The sequence below is a fragment of the Saimiri boliviensis genome, chromosome 1 (genome assembly GCF_048565385.1).
Source record: "Saimiri boliviensis isolate mSaiBol1 chromosome 1, mSaiBol1.pri, whole genome shotgun sequence".
Taxonomy (NCBI): Eukaryota; Metazoa; Chordata; class Mammalia; order Primates; family Cebidae; genus Saimiri; species Saimiri boliviensis.
The window spans coordinates 30,644,268-30,660,655 of NC_133449.1; the positions used below are offsets into that span (position 1 = coordinate 30,644,268).

General features: G+C 40.2%; 1 protein-coding gene across 7 annotated transcripts in view; it reads right to left on the bottom strand.

Annotated features, from left to right (window-relative positions):
* Positions 1-16,388, bottom strand: part of CAPN13 (calpain 13) — a 175,878-nt gene that overhangs the window by 128,558 nt on the left and 30,932 nt on the right. For all 7 annotated transcript variants that reach the window (XM_074395684.1, XM_074395679.1, XM_074395681.1 and 4 more), the window contains one exon: positions 8,298-8,555. The gene's annotated coding sequence lies outside the window, so the exon portion shown is untranslated. The remainder of the gene's footprint in view (positions 1-8,297; positions 8,556-16,388) is intronic.

The following is a 16,388-nucleotide window of genomic DNA, read 5'->3' on the forward strand; positions in this document are numbered from 1 at the left end:
ACTGTCCTCTCATGATTCCTCTCCTCATCCTTCTTCTGGGAGTTAACTTCACTACTTACATTCACTATCTGGAGCTTCTGAGTTCTCCCAGAACTCCATGTACTCCTGCATTCCAACCCGACTCTCTTTTCTTCAGACCTAGACCAGAGAGTCTCATATAGGGAATGGGTTAGTACACCACAATTCTGTGGTGAAAGCTTTTCAAAATACATATGGCTGCCATTCTCCCCTATAACACATTAAAAAAGTAACCTCTTTTTTAAATGATCATACTAGATGGTACTGTTTAACTCCTCCATTTTACAGATTAGGAAGCTAAGGACCAACGAGATTGAATGACATTCCTAAGGTCTTCTGACTGTAGAACCTACCCCATTTCTACTGTACTCCAAGCTTCTCAGGAGGACTCACCAAAGACTCTGAGGAGGTGCCTTTACTTCCCATAAGGACCTCTGGGAGTCGAATGTCCCATAGCTTGTTTTAGTGTTCCCTTATTCTGCAAGCAATCATTGAGCTTCAAATATGTGCCAGGCTCTAAAAGAGGCACTTGTAGTGGGAGATGAGGAGGTTGGAGGCAAAATGTGGAACTACACTGGTAAACAAAACAGGACATTTGTCTTTGATGAGCTCACAGCAAGTGAAGGAGCTAGATCAGTATAAAGAGGCACTTACAATCAACTTAATAAGCTGGAGGAATTTGGATTTTTTTTTTTAACAGGGTCTCACTCTGTCACTCAGGCTGGAGTGCAGTGGTACAATCATAGCTTACTGCGGCCTCTAACTCAGGGGTCGGTCTTCTGAGTAGCTGGGACTAGGGGCATGTGCCACCATGCCTGGCTAGAATTTGGAATTTATCTTACCTATGAGTACCTGTGAAGGCTTCCAGGGGGCAGGTATTTAGGACTCATGATATGGTTTGGATCTGTGTTGTCACCCAAAGCTCATGTTCACTTGTAATCCCCAGTGTTGGAGGTGTGGCCTGGTGGAAGGTGATTGGATCATGAGGGTGGTTTCTCATAAATGGTTTAGCACCGATCCCCTTGATGCTGTCCTCACAGTAGTGAGTTCTTATGAGATCTGGTTGTTTAAAAGCACGTAGCACCTCCCCCACTGACTTCTCTCTTACTCCTGGATGGCATTTCTGGATCCACCCTGTGCCACGGGGGAGCCTACTGCCCTCAAGGGAGAGACCGAGGCCTGACAGCATTTACTACAAGCTCATGGAAGAACCCTTGGCCCTTGAGTGAACATCAGCAGTAGTCAGGCAGTACTTGCTGCAGGGCTGGGGCAGTGGTGGCCATGATGAAAAGACTCCTCTGCTTGAGAAAAGGAGAGGAAAGAGTGGGAAGGATTTTATTTTGTTCTGTGAGTGCCAGGTTAGCTGTAGGGGAATAGAGCATCAAGGAGATTCCAAACGTTCCTGACTCCAGCACTGACTCCCAGATGGCATTTCTGGACCTACCATGAGCCAAGGGAGAGCTTGTCACCCTGAAGGAAAGGAAACAAGCCTGGCTGGATTCACCACCTGATGACTAAAGAACCCTTGGGCCTTGAGTGAACACTGACAGTATCCAGGCATTGGTTGCCACAGGCCTTGAGTAACATCCAGTGCTGTGCCAGCTTCTGATGCGACTCAGCACAGTCCCAATGGTGGTGGCCAAAGGGGTGCTTGTGTTACTCCTCCCCCAGTGCCAGGCAGCTCAGCACAGAGATAGGGAGTCACTCTGTTTGGGGGAAGGTAAGGGAAGAGAACAAGAGTCTCTGCCTGGCAATCCAGAGAATTATCTCAGATCTTACTCAAGACCACTAATGTGGTACCTCTACAAGTCTTCAAGAGTCATAGCATTGGGCTTGGAGTGCCTCTTAATGCAAATATGGCTACAGTGACCAAAGACAACATTCAATTCCCTCTGAATACACAAAAAGCCTTCCCAAGAAGGATGATCACAAACATGTTCAGAGTGTAAAGACTACAATAAATACCTAACTATTCAATGCCCAGACATTGATGAACATTCACAAGCATCAAGACCAACCAAGAAAATATGACCTCACCAAACTAAATAAGGCATCAGTGAATAATTCTGGGGTGACAGAGATGCATGATCTTTCAGAAAGATAATTCAAAATAGCCATTTGAGGAAACTCGAAGAAATTCAAGACAATACAAGAAGGAACTCAGAATCCTACCAGAAAAACTTTAACAAAGAGGTGAGATAATTTTTACAAAATCAAGCAGAAATTCTGGAGCTGAAAAATTCAATTGAAATACTGAGGAATATATCAGAGTCTTTCAAAAACAGAACTGATCAAGCAGAAGAAAGAATTAGTGAGCTTCAAGACAGGCTATTTGAAAATACACAGTCAAAAGAGACAGAAGAAAAAAGAATAAAAAGAAATAAAGCATGCCTACAAGATCTAGAAAATAACCTTAAAAGAACAAATCTAAAAGTTGTTGAATTTAAAGAGGAATTAGAGAGATTGGTGTAGAAAGTTTATTTAAGGGAAAATAACAGAGAACTTTTCAAACCTTGAGAAAGATATCAATATTCAAGTACAAGAAGGATATAGAACATCAAGTAGGTTTACCCAAATAAGACTGCCCCAAGACATTCAATAATCAAACTCAGATGTCAGGGATAAAGAAAAGATCCTAAAAGCAGCAGGAGAAAAGAAAAATAACATACAAAGCAGTTTCAATACACCAGACAACAGACTTCTCAGTGGAAACCATACAGTTCAGGAGAGAATGGCAGGACATACAGTGATGAAAATAAAAACTTTTATTCTAGAATAGTATATCTTTCAAACACAAAGGAGAAATAGACTTTCTCAGACAAATAGAGGCTGAGAGATTTCATCAATGCCAGACTTATCCTGTAAGAAATGCTAAAGGGAGTTCTTCAACCTGAAAGAAACGGATGTTAATGAGTCATAAGAAATCATCTGAAGGTACAACACTCATTGGTAATAGTAAGTACACACACAAACACAGAATATCATTTCACTGTAATTGTGTTGTGTAAACTACTCATGTCTTAAGTAGAAAGACTAAAAGATGAACCTATCAAAAATAATAACTTTTCAAGACTAGTATAATGAGACATACATATAAACAACAAAAAAGTAAAAAGCAGGAAAGATACAGTGTTGGGTTTTTATTAGTTTTGTCTTTGCTTGTTTGTTTTTGCAATCAGTGTTAAGTTATCAATTTAAAATAATGGGTTATAAGACGTTATTTGCAAGCCTCATGACAACCTCAAATCAAAAATTTAAAACAGATACACAAAAAATAAAAAGTAATAAATTAGAACATACCAGCAGGGAAAATCACCTTCACTAAAAGGAAGGAAGTATGGAAGTAAGGAAAAAAGAAAGGAAGAAAGGAAGGAAAAGATGGAGGGAAAGAGGGAGGAAGGGATTCATGAAGGAGAGAAAAAGAGAGGGAAGAGAAGACCACAAAACAATCAGAAAACAAAAAAAGAAAATGGCAGTAGTAAGTGCTTACTTTCTAATAATAACATTAAATATAAATGGACTAAATTCTCCAATCAAGAGACACAGAGTGGCTAAGTGAATTTTTTGTAAAAAAAAATTTGAAAAGACTCAATGATCTGTTGCCTGCAAGAAACACACCTCACCTATAAAGACATGCACAGACTGAAAATAAAGGGATGGAAAAAGACATTCCATGCAAGGAGAAACTGAAAAAGAGCAGGAATAACTATATTTACTTTGGACAACATAGATTTTGAGACAAAAATTAGAAGAAGAGACAGAGAAAATCATTACATAATGACAAAGAGATCAATTTAGCAAGAGGATATAGCAATTGCAAATATCTATGCACCCAACACTGGAGTACTCAGATATATAAAGCAAATATTAGTAGAGCTAAAGAGAGAGAAAGACCCAAAATATAATAATAGCTGGGGAATTCAACGCTCCACTTTCAGCATTGGACAGATCATCCAGAAAGAAAATCAATGAAGAAACATTGGGCTTAATCTGCACTATACACAAAATGAACCTAATAGATTTTTGCAGAACAGTTTATCCAATTGCAGCAGAATACACATTCTTCTCCTCACACATGATGCATTCTTAAGGATAGACCATATGTTAGGTCACAAAACAAGTTGTCTCAAAATATTTTTAAAAATTGAAATCAGATCAAATATCTTGTCTGAACACAATAGAACAAAACTAGAAATCAATAACAAGAGGAACTTTGGAAATTACAAAAACATATGGAAATTAAACAATAGGCTTGCTCCTGGATGACCAGTGAGTCAATGAAGAAATTAGTAAGGAAATTTTAAAATTTCTTAAATAAAAATGGAAATACAATATACAAAAACCTATGAGATACAGCAAAAACAGTACTGAGTGGAAAGTTTATAGCAAGAAGTACCTGTATCAGAAGAGAAGAAACACTTCAAATAAACAACCTTATCATGCATCTTGAGGAAGTAGAAAAGCAAGAGCAAATGAAACCCAAAATTAGAGGAAATAATAATCATCAGAGCAGAAATAAATAAAATTAAATGAAAAGTACAAAAGATCAACTAACTGAAAAGTTGTTTTTTTGAAAAGATAAAACTGACTAACCTTTAGCCAGACTGAGAATAAAGAGAGAAAATCCCAATAAATAAATTCAAAAATGAAAAAGGTGACAATACAATTGTACAACTGATACCACAGAAAATCGAAGGATTATTGAAGACTGCTAGGAGGAACTATATGTCAATAAATCATTAAATCTAGAAGAAATTGATAAATTTCTAAATGCATGCAGCCTACTGAGATTGAACCATGAAGAAATTCAAGAACCTAAATAGACCAATAACGGGTAACAGATCAAAGCCACAATAAAAAGTCTACCAGCATAGAAAAGCCCCAGACTCAATGACTTCCCTGCTGAATTTCACCAAAATTTTAAAGAGGAACGAATACCAATTCTACTCAAATTATTAGAACTGATAAACAAATTTGGTAAAGTTACAGGATACAAAATCAACATATAAAAACCAGTAGCATTTCTACATGCCAACAGTGAATAATCTGAAAAGAAATCAGGAGAGTAATCCCATTTACAAAAGCCACAAACAAAATAAAATACCCAGGAATAAATTTAAAGAAATAAAAGATGTCTACAATGAAAACTATAAGACATCAATGCAAAAAATTGAAGAAGTCGCAAAAAGTGGAAAGATATTCTATGTTCATGGATGAGAAGAATTAATATTTTTAAGTGCTCATACCACCCAAAGTGTTCATACAGATTCAAAGCAATCCCTATCAAAATACTAAGGACAGTCTTTACAAAAGTTGGAAAAATAATCCTAAAATATATGTGGAACCACAGAAGACCCAGAATTGCCAAAGCCATCCTGAGCAAAAAGAACAAAACTGGAAAAATCACATTACCTGACTTCAAATGATATTACAGAGCTATTGTAACCAAAACCCAGTGTGGTATTAGCACAAAAACAGACACACAGACCAATGGAACATAATAGAGAACTCAGAAACAAATCCATAGATCTACGGTGAATCCATTTTTGACAAAGATGCGAAGAACATACACTAGGGAAAAGCACAGTCTTTTCAATAAATGGTGCCAGAAAAACTGGATATCCATATGCAGAAGAAAGAAACTAGACTTCTATCTCTCATCATATACAAAAATCAAATCAAAATGGATTAATTACTTAAATCTGCAATCTCAAACTATAAAATTACTGAAAGAAAACATTGGGGAAGCTCTCTGGAACATTGATCTGTGTAAAGATTTCTTGAGTAGTACACCACAAGCAAAGGCAACCATAGCAAAAAATGGACAAATATCACATTAAGCTAAAAAAAATTCTGCACAGCAAAGAAAGAAATCAATAAAATGAAGAGACAACCCACAGAATGGGACAAAATATTTGTAAATTATCTATCTGACAAAAGATTAATAATCAAAATAAATATTTTGGTTGAAAATTCAACAGGAAAATAAAATCTAATAATCTGATTAAAACATGGCTAAAATATCTGAATAGATATTCATTTTTTCTTTTTTTTTTTCTTTTGAAATAGAGTCTCACTCTGTCACCCAGGCTGGAATGCAGTGGTGCAATCTTGGCTCATTTCCTCCACCTATGGCATTTAAGTGATTCTTCTGCCTTAGCCTCCTAAGTATCTGGGATTACAGGCACCTGCCACCATGCCCAGCCAATTTTTTTATTTTTAGTAGAGCTGGGGTTTTACCATGTTGGCCAGGCTGGTCTTGAACTGGACTGGACTTGGCCAGGGTGGACTTCAGGTGATCTTCCCACTGCAGCCTCCCAAAGTGCTGGGATTACAGGTGTGAGCCACTGTGCCTGGTGACATTTCTTAAAGAAGACACACAAATGGCAAACAGACATATTAAAAGGTGCCCAACATCATTGATCATCAGAAAAATGCAAATCAAAACTATAATGAGAGATCAATTCACTCCAGTTGAAATGGCTTTTATCCAAAAGGCAGGCAATAATGAATCTGGCAAGGATATGGAGAAAAGCAGACCTCCATACTCTGTTGGTCAGAATGTAAATTAGTACAGCTGCTATGGAGAACAGTACGGAGGTTTCTCAAAAAAACAAAAATAGAGCTACCATATGATTCAGCAATCCCACTGCTAGGTATATACCCCAAAGAAAGAAAATCAGTATATTGAAGAGATATCTGCACTCCCATATTTATCACAGCACTATTCACAATGTCAGGATTTGGAAGCAACCTAAGTTTCCACATCAACAGATGAATAGACAAAGAAAATGTATGTATACACAATGGAGTACTATTCCACCATAAAAAAGAATGATAGTCTGTCATTTGCAACAACATGTATGCAACTGGAGGACATTATGTCATGTGAAATAAGCCAGATACAGAAAGACAAACTTCACATGTTTTCACTTATTTGTGGGAGCTAAAAATTAAAACAAATGAACTCAAGGAGATAGAGAGTAGATTGATGGTTATCAGAGGCTGGGAAGGGTAGCTGCAGGGGAATGGGGGTGGTTAATAGATATAAAAATATGGTTATTTAGATAGAATGAATAAGATCTAATATTTGATAGTACAACAGGGTGATTATAGGCAACAATAACTTACTGTATGTTTAAAAATAACTAAGAGTATAATTAATGTTTATAACATAATGACATGAAAAATGCTTGAGGTGATGGATACCCCATTTATCCTGATGTGATTCTTACACATTGCATGCCTGTATCAAACTAGCTTACGTACTCTACAGATACATACACCTATTATGTGCCAACAAAAATTTTTAAAAAAGAAAAGAAAAACCAATATTGAAAGAAAGAGACTCACTTAAAGTAAATAGGTCTGGTCAGACCTACCTGTTTCTAAAAGGAAGTGACCCTATCTCTCCCTCTGAACCCTCTGAACTTGCTTTATTTTTAGACTGGAGTGCAGTGGCACTATCTCAGCTTACTGCAAACTCCATCTCCCAGGTTCAAGCAATTCTCATGCCTCAGCCTCCAGGGTAGCTGGGATTACAGGCCCATACCACCACCCTCAACTCAACTAATTTTTGCATTTTTAGTGGAAACGGGTTTCCTGATGTTGGCCAGGCTGGTCTTAAATTCCTACCTGAAGTGATCCACCTGCCTCAGCCTCCCAAAGTGCTGGGATTACAGGTTTAAACCACTGCACCTGGCCTCCCCCTGAACTTTTAAAGCACATTTCTTTGGGACCCATCATATTTCACACTTAACATGGGCACAACCCAAGAGGAGAAAAAAGTCTAATCTTTCCCCACAGATTTCCAACGGTGCTCCATGAACCAGGCTGCCCCAGGTCCCGGCAGCCAGGCCAGCCACGTAACTCCTTCCCCACTCGTACTGACACAGCAATGCATGAACAAACACACAAAGCAAGTGGATCTTTAAAGCGTTTTAGAGAAGTGTAATCATACAGGAAATAATAGGAGTTCACCAGGTGAGGAAAAGGAAGAGAAGAGAATTCTAAACAGAATCAGGAGTATGAGTAGGAACAAAAATTCAAAATGCCCCTGGAAGAGATAAACATTTCTGATTTTGAAACAGAGAACGTTGCAGGGGCAGGCAGCAGTGGTGACACTGAAATGTAGGTCAATCCAGATTGTAAAGGACTTTATGTGAGTCTGGGCTTCAGTAAGGGAAATTAAAAGGTAAGCAGGTTTTTAAGGTGAGCTGTTGCAAGAACAAAAAATGTATCATTGATCATTTCATCATAACTTCCCATGGTTTTCCTACCTAGCAGCATTTGAAGAACGCCGGCGAGTGGAATCAGCCAGAGACGGTGAGAGAAATCCATGTCTGACATGGCCTGGATCAACTATCTCTTCAAAGCAGAGTGGAACCAGGCCAGGAGGGAGGTATCCCAGGGTGAGCAGGCACAGGAGGGAGTTTGCAGAGCCAAATGCTGTGAAGCTCTTGCCTTTTGGGCTCAGAGACTTCTGAGACTTGTGCTCTCCCTCTGTGCTTTCAAATGATAAAACCTGCCGTTTTGATCTAAAAGAAAAAAAAAAAAAGAGGATTCAGCTGCTAGGTTAATGCTGTTGGCTAAGTCTTTCAGAGGAGCTTCATTACTTACACATGAGCAGAGAACGGGCATGAGAAGCAGCACCTGTGGGAATCAAGGCTATCCACTTAACCTGTGTGAATCACAGTGTTCTCATCTATAAGATGGGAGAAGTAAGCGCTGTCCCACATTCCCCAAAGAGCGGACAAAGGAGGCCATTCAAGGCAGGTCTCTTCACCAGACATCTGTTATCACATTCACGATGCTGAAGAAAACCCTCAAAACCACAGTGGCATACAAGAGGACTCATTGAATTAGCTCATGAGACTGGGCTTCAGCTGATCTGGGCTTGGCTCTTCCTAACTCTACTTGCATATGTGATTATGCTCAGCTGCAGGTCAACTAAATGTGTCTGCTGATAAGGGCTGGGCTCGCGTGTATGCTAGGAAGTGAGCTAGCTAGCTATTGCTGACCTAGGATGTCCTTAGGCTGGAAAAATGGGATGCCTTGATTCTATTCCACAGGCATGTTTTCTAATGACAATATATAGGGCAAGGATGAATGGAAACACGTAAGTGCTTTTTTAGCCTCTCGGATGGTACATCTCCTAACATCCCATTGGCTAAAACAAATCACATGGTTAAGCCCAGCAACAGAGTGAGATGGTGTGACAAAGTTACAGTGGCATAAGGTGAGGATCAGGGAGTGGTGAAGAATTGGGCCATTTTTGCCATCTACCATAGCCTCTATAAACTGTAAACTATGCAAATAAATGTAAGGCAATATTACTATCCAAAGGCAATTTAATCAATGTATGCTTGTTGAATTGATTTACATGGGCATTGGCCTGTCTCAGACCTGATTACTTTCACAAGTGTTTTCCAATTACCCCATAGTTTTTCATAGCTAGAATAAAACTCCATTTAAAAACTATCTGTAAATTTTTCTTGGACAGCTGAGCTCTCTGCTTTCTCTCGGTCTGATATTACAGTGCAGGGGTGGGGGGGTGGGAGGTGGGGGGTGTTCATGGTGATTTTCTGTTTCTATTTAGCTTAAGTCATCAGCGATAACTTTAACTTGGCAGTTCCATCAGGGCTCTTTCTAAATGTGCTGACATTTCAATTAAATGTCAGTGGCATCATTCTGTTTACCAGCCGGAAGATTTGTAATGGGGAATATTGGTAGTGCCAGAGACTAGAGATTTCTATTTGGTAAAATGCCAGCCACTGTTTTTTGTCTCTACTACCCCCTAAGGATCCTTCATATGTGGGTTTTGACAGGCTGATTGGCCCTTCAAGATGGCCCTCCTGCTCTAGGTCAGGAATTTTCAAATTGTTTCTTGAGCCCTAATTGGGGTCCTTTTGATGTTAGGTTATTTTTTAAATTTATTTTTTGTTTAGAGCTTGGAATGAAACATCTTCTCCTTTCCAAGTTTAATTAAAGAATAGTCTGAGCTTGCAAGGCAGGCAATTAAAAACTTATTAATTACAACTACATATATATAGCAGGCTTTTAATTGAAGCAGCAAAAGAAAATCATTTATTTAGTTCATAAAGTGGGGGACTAGACTGAGTAGGTTTGAAGCCCAGCTCTGGCTTGCTGTGTGACTTTGGGTCACATGTCTTGCTCTTTGGGCCTCCATTTTCTCACCTGGGAATAATAGTATCTCAGAGAGTTAAGAATTAAATGAATGAACATGTCTGAAACACTCAGAGCAGTGCTGAAATATTATTGTCCATCATTAATATAATTCAACCAAAACGAAACACAGAAGTCAGATGCTAAGTGTATAACAAAAAAATGCAACTCATCCACAATTCCTGACTTAATCTTTTCTGTTAAAACAACCTCATTATTGTCACTGATTGACCTTGTAAAAATTTCTATTCATTAGAAATTATTTTTAAAATGCATAAAAAGTGGTTACCATTTATTTACTTGATATGTACATCAAATTCCAGACAAGATTTCATTTGAGAGAAAAACGTTCTGCTGCTTAAAAATTTTGAAAGCCACAGTTCTTAGACATTGTACATGATTCTAAGTGAAAGGCTTAAAAAGCTAACTCAGATACTCAGATACTGATCCAGTTTCTATGTGGCCCTGGAGGACAAATTCCCAGGTTTAGTGTTTCAACACAGAGCTGAAGTCTCTCCATGGTGGTTTCCACCAGCATGTCCAGTTGAACTAAATATTTTAAGAGCATTTGGTGGTGGCAACCTCCTGTGGAAATACTAATTGTCTTGTTCATTTACCAGAGATGAAAATGGTTTTTTAAACGGTTGCTAAAGCATGAGAAACCCCAGAGGTACACGTGGCTGTTACCATCATTGCTCTTAGGTCTAATTCTAATATTTTGGTTCAGCAGAAGCCACAAATATGGCAGAACTCCAGGGGGACCCCATGGTATGTTTCTGCCTCTTCACTCCTGCCACCAATGAGGACAGATTGCTGCAAATCAATATATAGGTATATTTTTAATGTTTATTGATTTATTGGCAGAATCTTGTTCTGTTGCCCAGGCTGCAGTGCAGTGGTGCAATCATGGCTCATTGCAGCCTCAATCTCCTGAGCTCAAGCAGTTCTTCTACCTCAGCCTCCTGAGTAGCTGGGACTGCAGGTGTGTGCCACCACACTTGGGTAGGTTTTTTTTTTTTTTTTTAATTTTTGTTTTTGTAGATACAGGGTTTCACTATGTTGCTCAGGCTGGTCTTGAGTTCCTGGCCTCAACTGATCCTCATGCCTTGGCCTCCCAAAGTGCTGGGCTTACAGGTGTGAGGCACCACACATGTCCTGCAAATCAGTTTGATTCAAGTTAAGGAAGAAGCTGGTGGGCCTGCAAGCTCAAACAGGGCAGTGATTTGCCCCCTTTTCTGCCAGGGGACCAGAGGGAAGCTGCCCTCACTCTATGCTTGCAAGAAAGCCCCTAATGCTGCTGCTCCCTCACCAAAAGATCATCAGGAGAGACCCAGTAGGGGGGATGCTACCAGCTATCAGTTGTGTAGCTCCTCACAGTGAACAGACGCATCCCCACTTCACAGGTGGGCACAATGAAGTCCCAGGACCCACTTTGAATTAATGGTTTCTGATTCCACGCCCATTATATTTTTCACTCTGTCAGCTGCTATCAGGGACTGCTTCAAGAAAGGGCTGTCAAAAACTGGAAACTTTATAAACGAATGTGAAGCTTGATTAGTCTACATTATTGTTGTTTTGCCCAGGGGTCCTTAGAAAAATAGACTCTATTTTCCTTTAGCTATTCGTATTGTGGGGAGTCAAACGCTCCCATGTCATGGGTTCTTACCCCGCTTGAGTGGCTTTCTATAATACTAATTTAAAGAATAGAAGTCCTATATTCTTACCGCTTCTGTCATGTTTGGCCATGTAGATTGGTTTTACTTTTCACTGTAAGCTCTGTTGGTGCAATAAACATCTTTGTGTTTAATGCCAAAACACCTCTGTTGATATACAGGAACATAATTTATTTGAGTATATTTTATAATTATAACCCCCAAAAAGCTAAATTCTAAAAACACAGAATACAAACATTAGGTTTGCTGAGACAGCTCCCTTGGGAGGAGGAGTGTTTCAGGAAAGGTCAGTACCAAATCCTGCAGGGATTTGGTACTGAGAAGTGCAGTCTTTTTGATTATTTTTTTTTTCCTGGGGAGTAAGGTGTTGCTAAAGAGAAAAGAAAGGTGATGTGTAAGCCAAGTGTGGGGCTGTAAATATGAGGTCAAAGGATAAAATTTAATGGAGCAAATGCCAGACTAGTGCATCAATATGTGGCAGAGGTTGCTCACGCCTGTAACCCCACTTTGAGAGGCTGAGGCAGTGAATCACCTGGGGTCAAGAGTTAGAGAACAGGATGAGTTAGAGAACAGCCTGGCTAACATGGTGAAGCGTCACTTCCTAAAAATACAAAACATTAGTCCAGAGCGGTGGTGCACACCTGTAATCCCAGCTACTCGGGAGGCTGAGGCAGGAGAATCACTTGAACTGGGAGGTAGAGGTCGCAGTGAGCTGAGATTGTGCTATTGTACTCCAGCTTGTGCAACAAGAGTGAAATTCTGTCTCAAAAAAAAAAAAAAAGAATTTAATGGAGTAGAAATATGAGGCAGGAATATGAAGTCAAGCCTGGCTGCTGTCGTGATTATAGCTCTGTGGATCTCTTATTTCCTTGTTGTTTATAAAATAACTAGTAAGCTTGGAGAACAGAAGAGTCTTCTTAGCTTCACAGCCAGATAGAACTCGGTTTAAATTCTAGCTCAGCTACTTATCCATCTGTACGATGGGGAGAATTTGATCTATGCCACAGGATCATGGTAATAACTACAATTATGATTATAAAGAACATGCTCCAGTGGTTGGCACATGTTTAAATAAGCAGTAAGTGTTTCACCCCCATCAATTTTATGGACTGGAAATTGCCTAAGCTCTCTTCCAGCTCAGATGTGCCATGCTTCTATTAACTGATGAGAAAACAATTTAGAAGAATGAAGGCCTAAAAATTAAATTGCTAGTTAATAGATTAATGGTTTAATCTATTTAAAAAATCATCTCCTGGCAAGAACCCAAAGGAAAATGATAGTTATTAAAGATCTGAACATTTCACTGAGAAAAAATGATATTGACTAGAGAGGTTTTCTTCAAAGTGTGTTTAATTCACAACTAGATGCTATTCAAGCCTTCTGGGTCAGTTTCTCCCAGCTCCCAGGAGAGGAATGGAATGACATGAGGAATACACCTTGAAGTCCTTGGATGATAAAAAAGGATTAAAAATCAATAGTCTTTCTGCTTCAACTCTTTCAATTTTGTTTTCCTCCCCCTTCTGTAGAAAGCAGCACATTCACTGGAGAATAAGTGGTGTGTCTGAGGGGACCTGGTGTGGGATATAGGAAAGCGTCCCTAGGTGCCATGGCTGATTGCAAACTTCAGTGCATCAATGTATGACAGAGGTTGCAGGGCTGAGCCTTACGGAAGGGAAAACACTAGAGCTGGGTTGTCCATTATGGTGGAAATTTAGCTCTTTGGTCACACTAGCCATGGTCCAAGTGCTTGTTAGCCACATGTGGCTAGTGGCTACTGTGTTGGATGGTGCGGGTATGCAACATTTCCATCACCACAGCTTTGCTGGAGAGTGCTGGCTTATAGACTAATTTGCTGATTCAGAATCTGTGTCTCCAAATTTTAGAGAGCACAGAGGGATCTTTGTGATTGTCTAGGCTTGTCCCCGAACCTGGGATCTGCAGTCTTGCCCTTCAGCACAGTGGGATGCAGAAGAAATAGGCTCCAGTCCCACCTCTGCTGTAACTCCTAAATACCTTGGTCTGCCCAGTAAGGATCACAAACCTTGGTTTACTCACCTATGGAAATGGGTTGAATCATTCATTCTGTCTGTCTGCTAATTATTTTTAGAATATCTACTAAGTTTAGATTGTGCTGTACATTGTGAACAACAAAGACAGATTCTGCCAAATGTCTAGCAGCATCCTTCAGAGCTGATTGAAACACACCAACGTGCATAGTGCTGCCAGCAAGAACCACCCAGATAATGTACATTCAGTGCTTTCCACTGGGCCTGGCACAGAGAAGGTGTTTAATGTGCTAACCGGGCTGTCAGAAGCCACTGGGGATAAAAAGCTCCTTTCAGAGAATTCCTTTCAAGTTCTTCCTTCACACTTTGCTGGTCTTTTATACATTTTTACAAGCTGAAAATGGCTTAGAGAATAACCAGAGCAGGGAGATGGAAGCTGTGTGTCCAGGCAGTAAGCTGGAAGCACCCCCATTAGATGTCCCCAGGAGATGTGGCCCTAATCCCAGGCCACTCCCCACTCTCACTCTGGCCCAGTGAGATTACTGGCTCCAGGAACCAAAGGAGAGAAGCAGCCACAGAGGCTTTGACTCTGCTCAGGTAAGCCTGGAGTGTCCACTCTGAAGGAAGAAGCTGGAGGAACAGCCTCCATATTTCATCTTAGCCCTATAGCATCTTAGCCAGGCTAGCATCTCATATTTAGACAAGGTAGGTGAGGCAGGGAATGGAGCAAGGGAAGTCCAGCAAGGATAGGTGACCCTCCCACTGTCAGAGACCCTGATATTCAGGTCTTTTGCAGGAGTCAGCATGGCCCATGGCTTATGAGAACTGTGGTTCAGATGCAGGGACCTGTTTGGCCCATATCACTGCTGGATGTGTCTCTGTCATGTGTATGCCCAAGGAAGGACACTTCACTGCTACAGCCCTGTGCTTCCGGAGTAGGGTTCTGGGCTATAGCAGATTAGACCTGAATTCCTGTGTCAGTCCTGGCATCTACTTAACTGTATAATCTTAGGCAAGATAACCAACTTTTCAAGTACATGCATCCGTAAAATGACCATGGTCTCTATTTCTTGTGTGTGTGTTTTAATGAAAATAAGATTTTTAAAGCTAAAATGAAAGTATTTGCACAAATGTAAATCCAGGCAAAAGCATTAATATTCTGAGACTAGAAAGGCTGCAGAGAATTGCAAACGCCTAGGGTGTTATATCCCATGTGAGGAATCCGTATTTTTAGGAGCACAGAGAAAAAGCAAAGGAGTTGGACAGGGCTCTCAAAAACTTCCTCTATTGTGAATCTGAAACTTGCTTTAAACCTCAGCTTCCTTCCCAAGCCATATGTAACCACAGAATCTCATGGACAGTTAGTTGGGTTCTAACCTTCACCTGTGAACAAATCCCCATGACAGCATCTCTGTGCACAGGTCATGTAGCCTGTGCTTGGACACCACCGGTGCCTGAACCCCTACTGCCTTCTCAGCCTACCCATTCTATCTTTGAGCAGTTCTAGCTGTTAGAGCAGCAAGATGAAAAGGGTTCTTTTGAGACCTTGTCTCTAATTTATTGTTATTGACTGCCTGGAAGACTAAGTTAAGTTGGATTCTGAGGCTGTGTCCAGGGTCATTTGTAGAGAGTGACTGATTAATTAGTATGTCTGCCACTGGTATCCAAGGGAGCTGCTGTGGATCAGACGCAGCCTATCTGCCCTCTAGTGCTAGAAGCTCCTCTTCCTATGACCAGATCTGCTTCCACTTACTCGTCTTTGTTTGTCCCTATAGTGGCCGTTGTTGGTGGTCTTGCCAAGTATCAGTTCCCTTTTCTTCCTTTCCAGAAGGGCCCAGTGTTGCTCAGGTTACCGCTGCCACTGTTCCCTCATGAGATCTCAGTAGAAGCTGACCTGCAGCAGCTCCACATTGGGTCATGATTAGTCTTAACCAACCAGAGTCAACCCATCCTCCTAACCACAATGGTTAACTCAGAAATGAGCCCATGACCCAATTCCAGTCAGTCAGATGTGATCAGCAATGTTTGCCGAGAGCTTCAAGGATCTTTCCTCATTCTTTTGAGAGTCACGGAAAGACAGTTCTTGCTTTCCTACTGAACAAGAGAATGTGTTACCCTTATGGCTGCTGGCAGTCACTGTAAGCATTCTGGAGTAATCAGTTTAGGAAAAGGCCAGTACTGTGTATAGTATAGCAGAGGAATGGAAAGAATCTGAGACCTAGAGTATCTCATTGAGTCCCTGAATCAACCATTTACATCTGAACCTCCAGTTATGCAAATTAGTAAATGTTGTAGTTGTTTAAACCAATTAGAGTAGGCTTTTCTGTTGCCTGCAGTAATCGACTTATTTATCCTTGGGCCATAACAAATCTAATTCATCTTGGAATGTCTATAAATGCCACCCTCTGCTGCCCTGTCTTATGTCTCCAGATTCAACTTCTTTCACTTCTTCAACTATTCCTCATATGAAATGGCTGGGAGTAATTCAGTATTGTGGAGGCTCTCT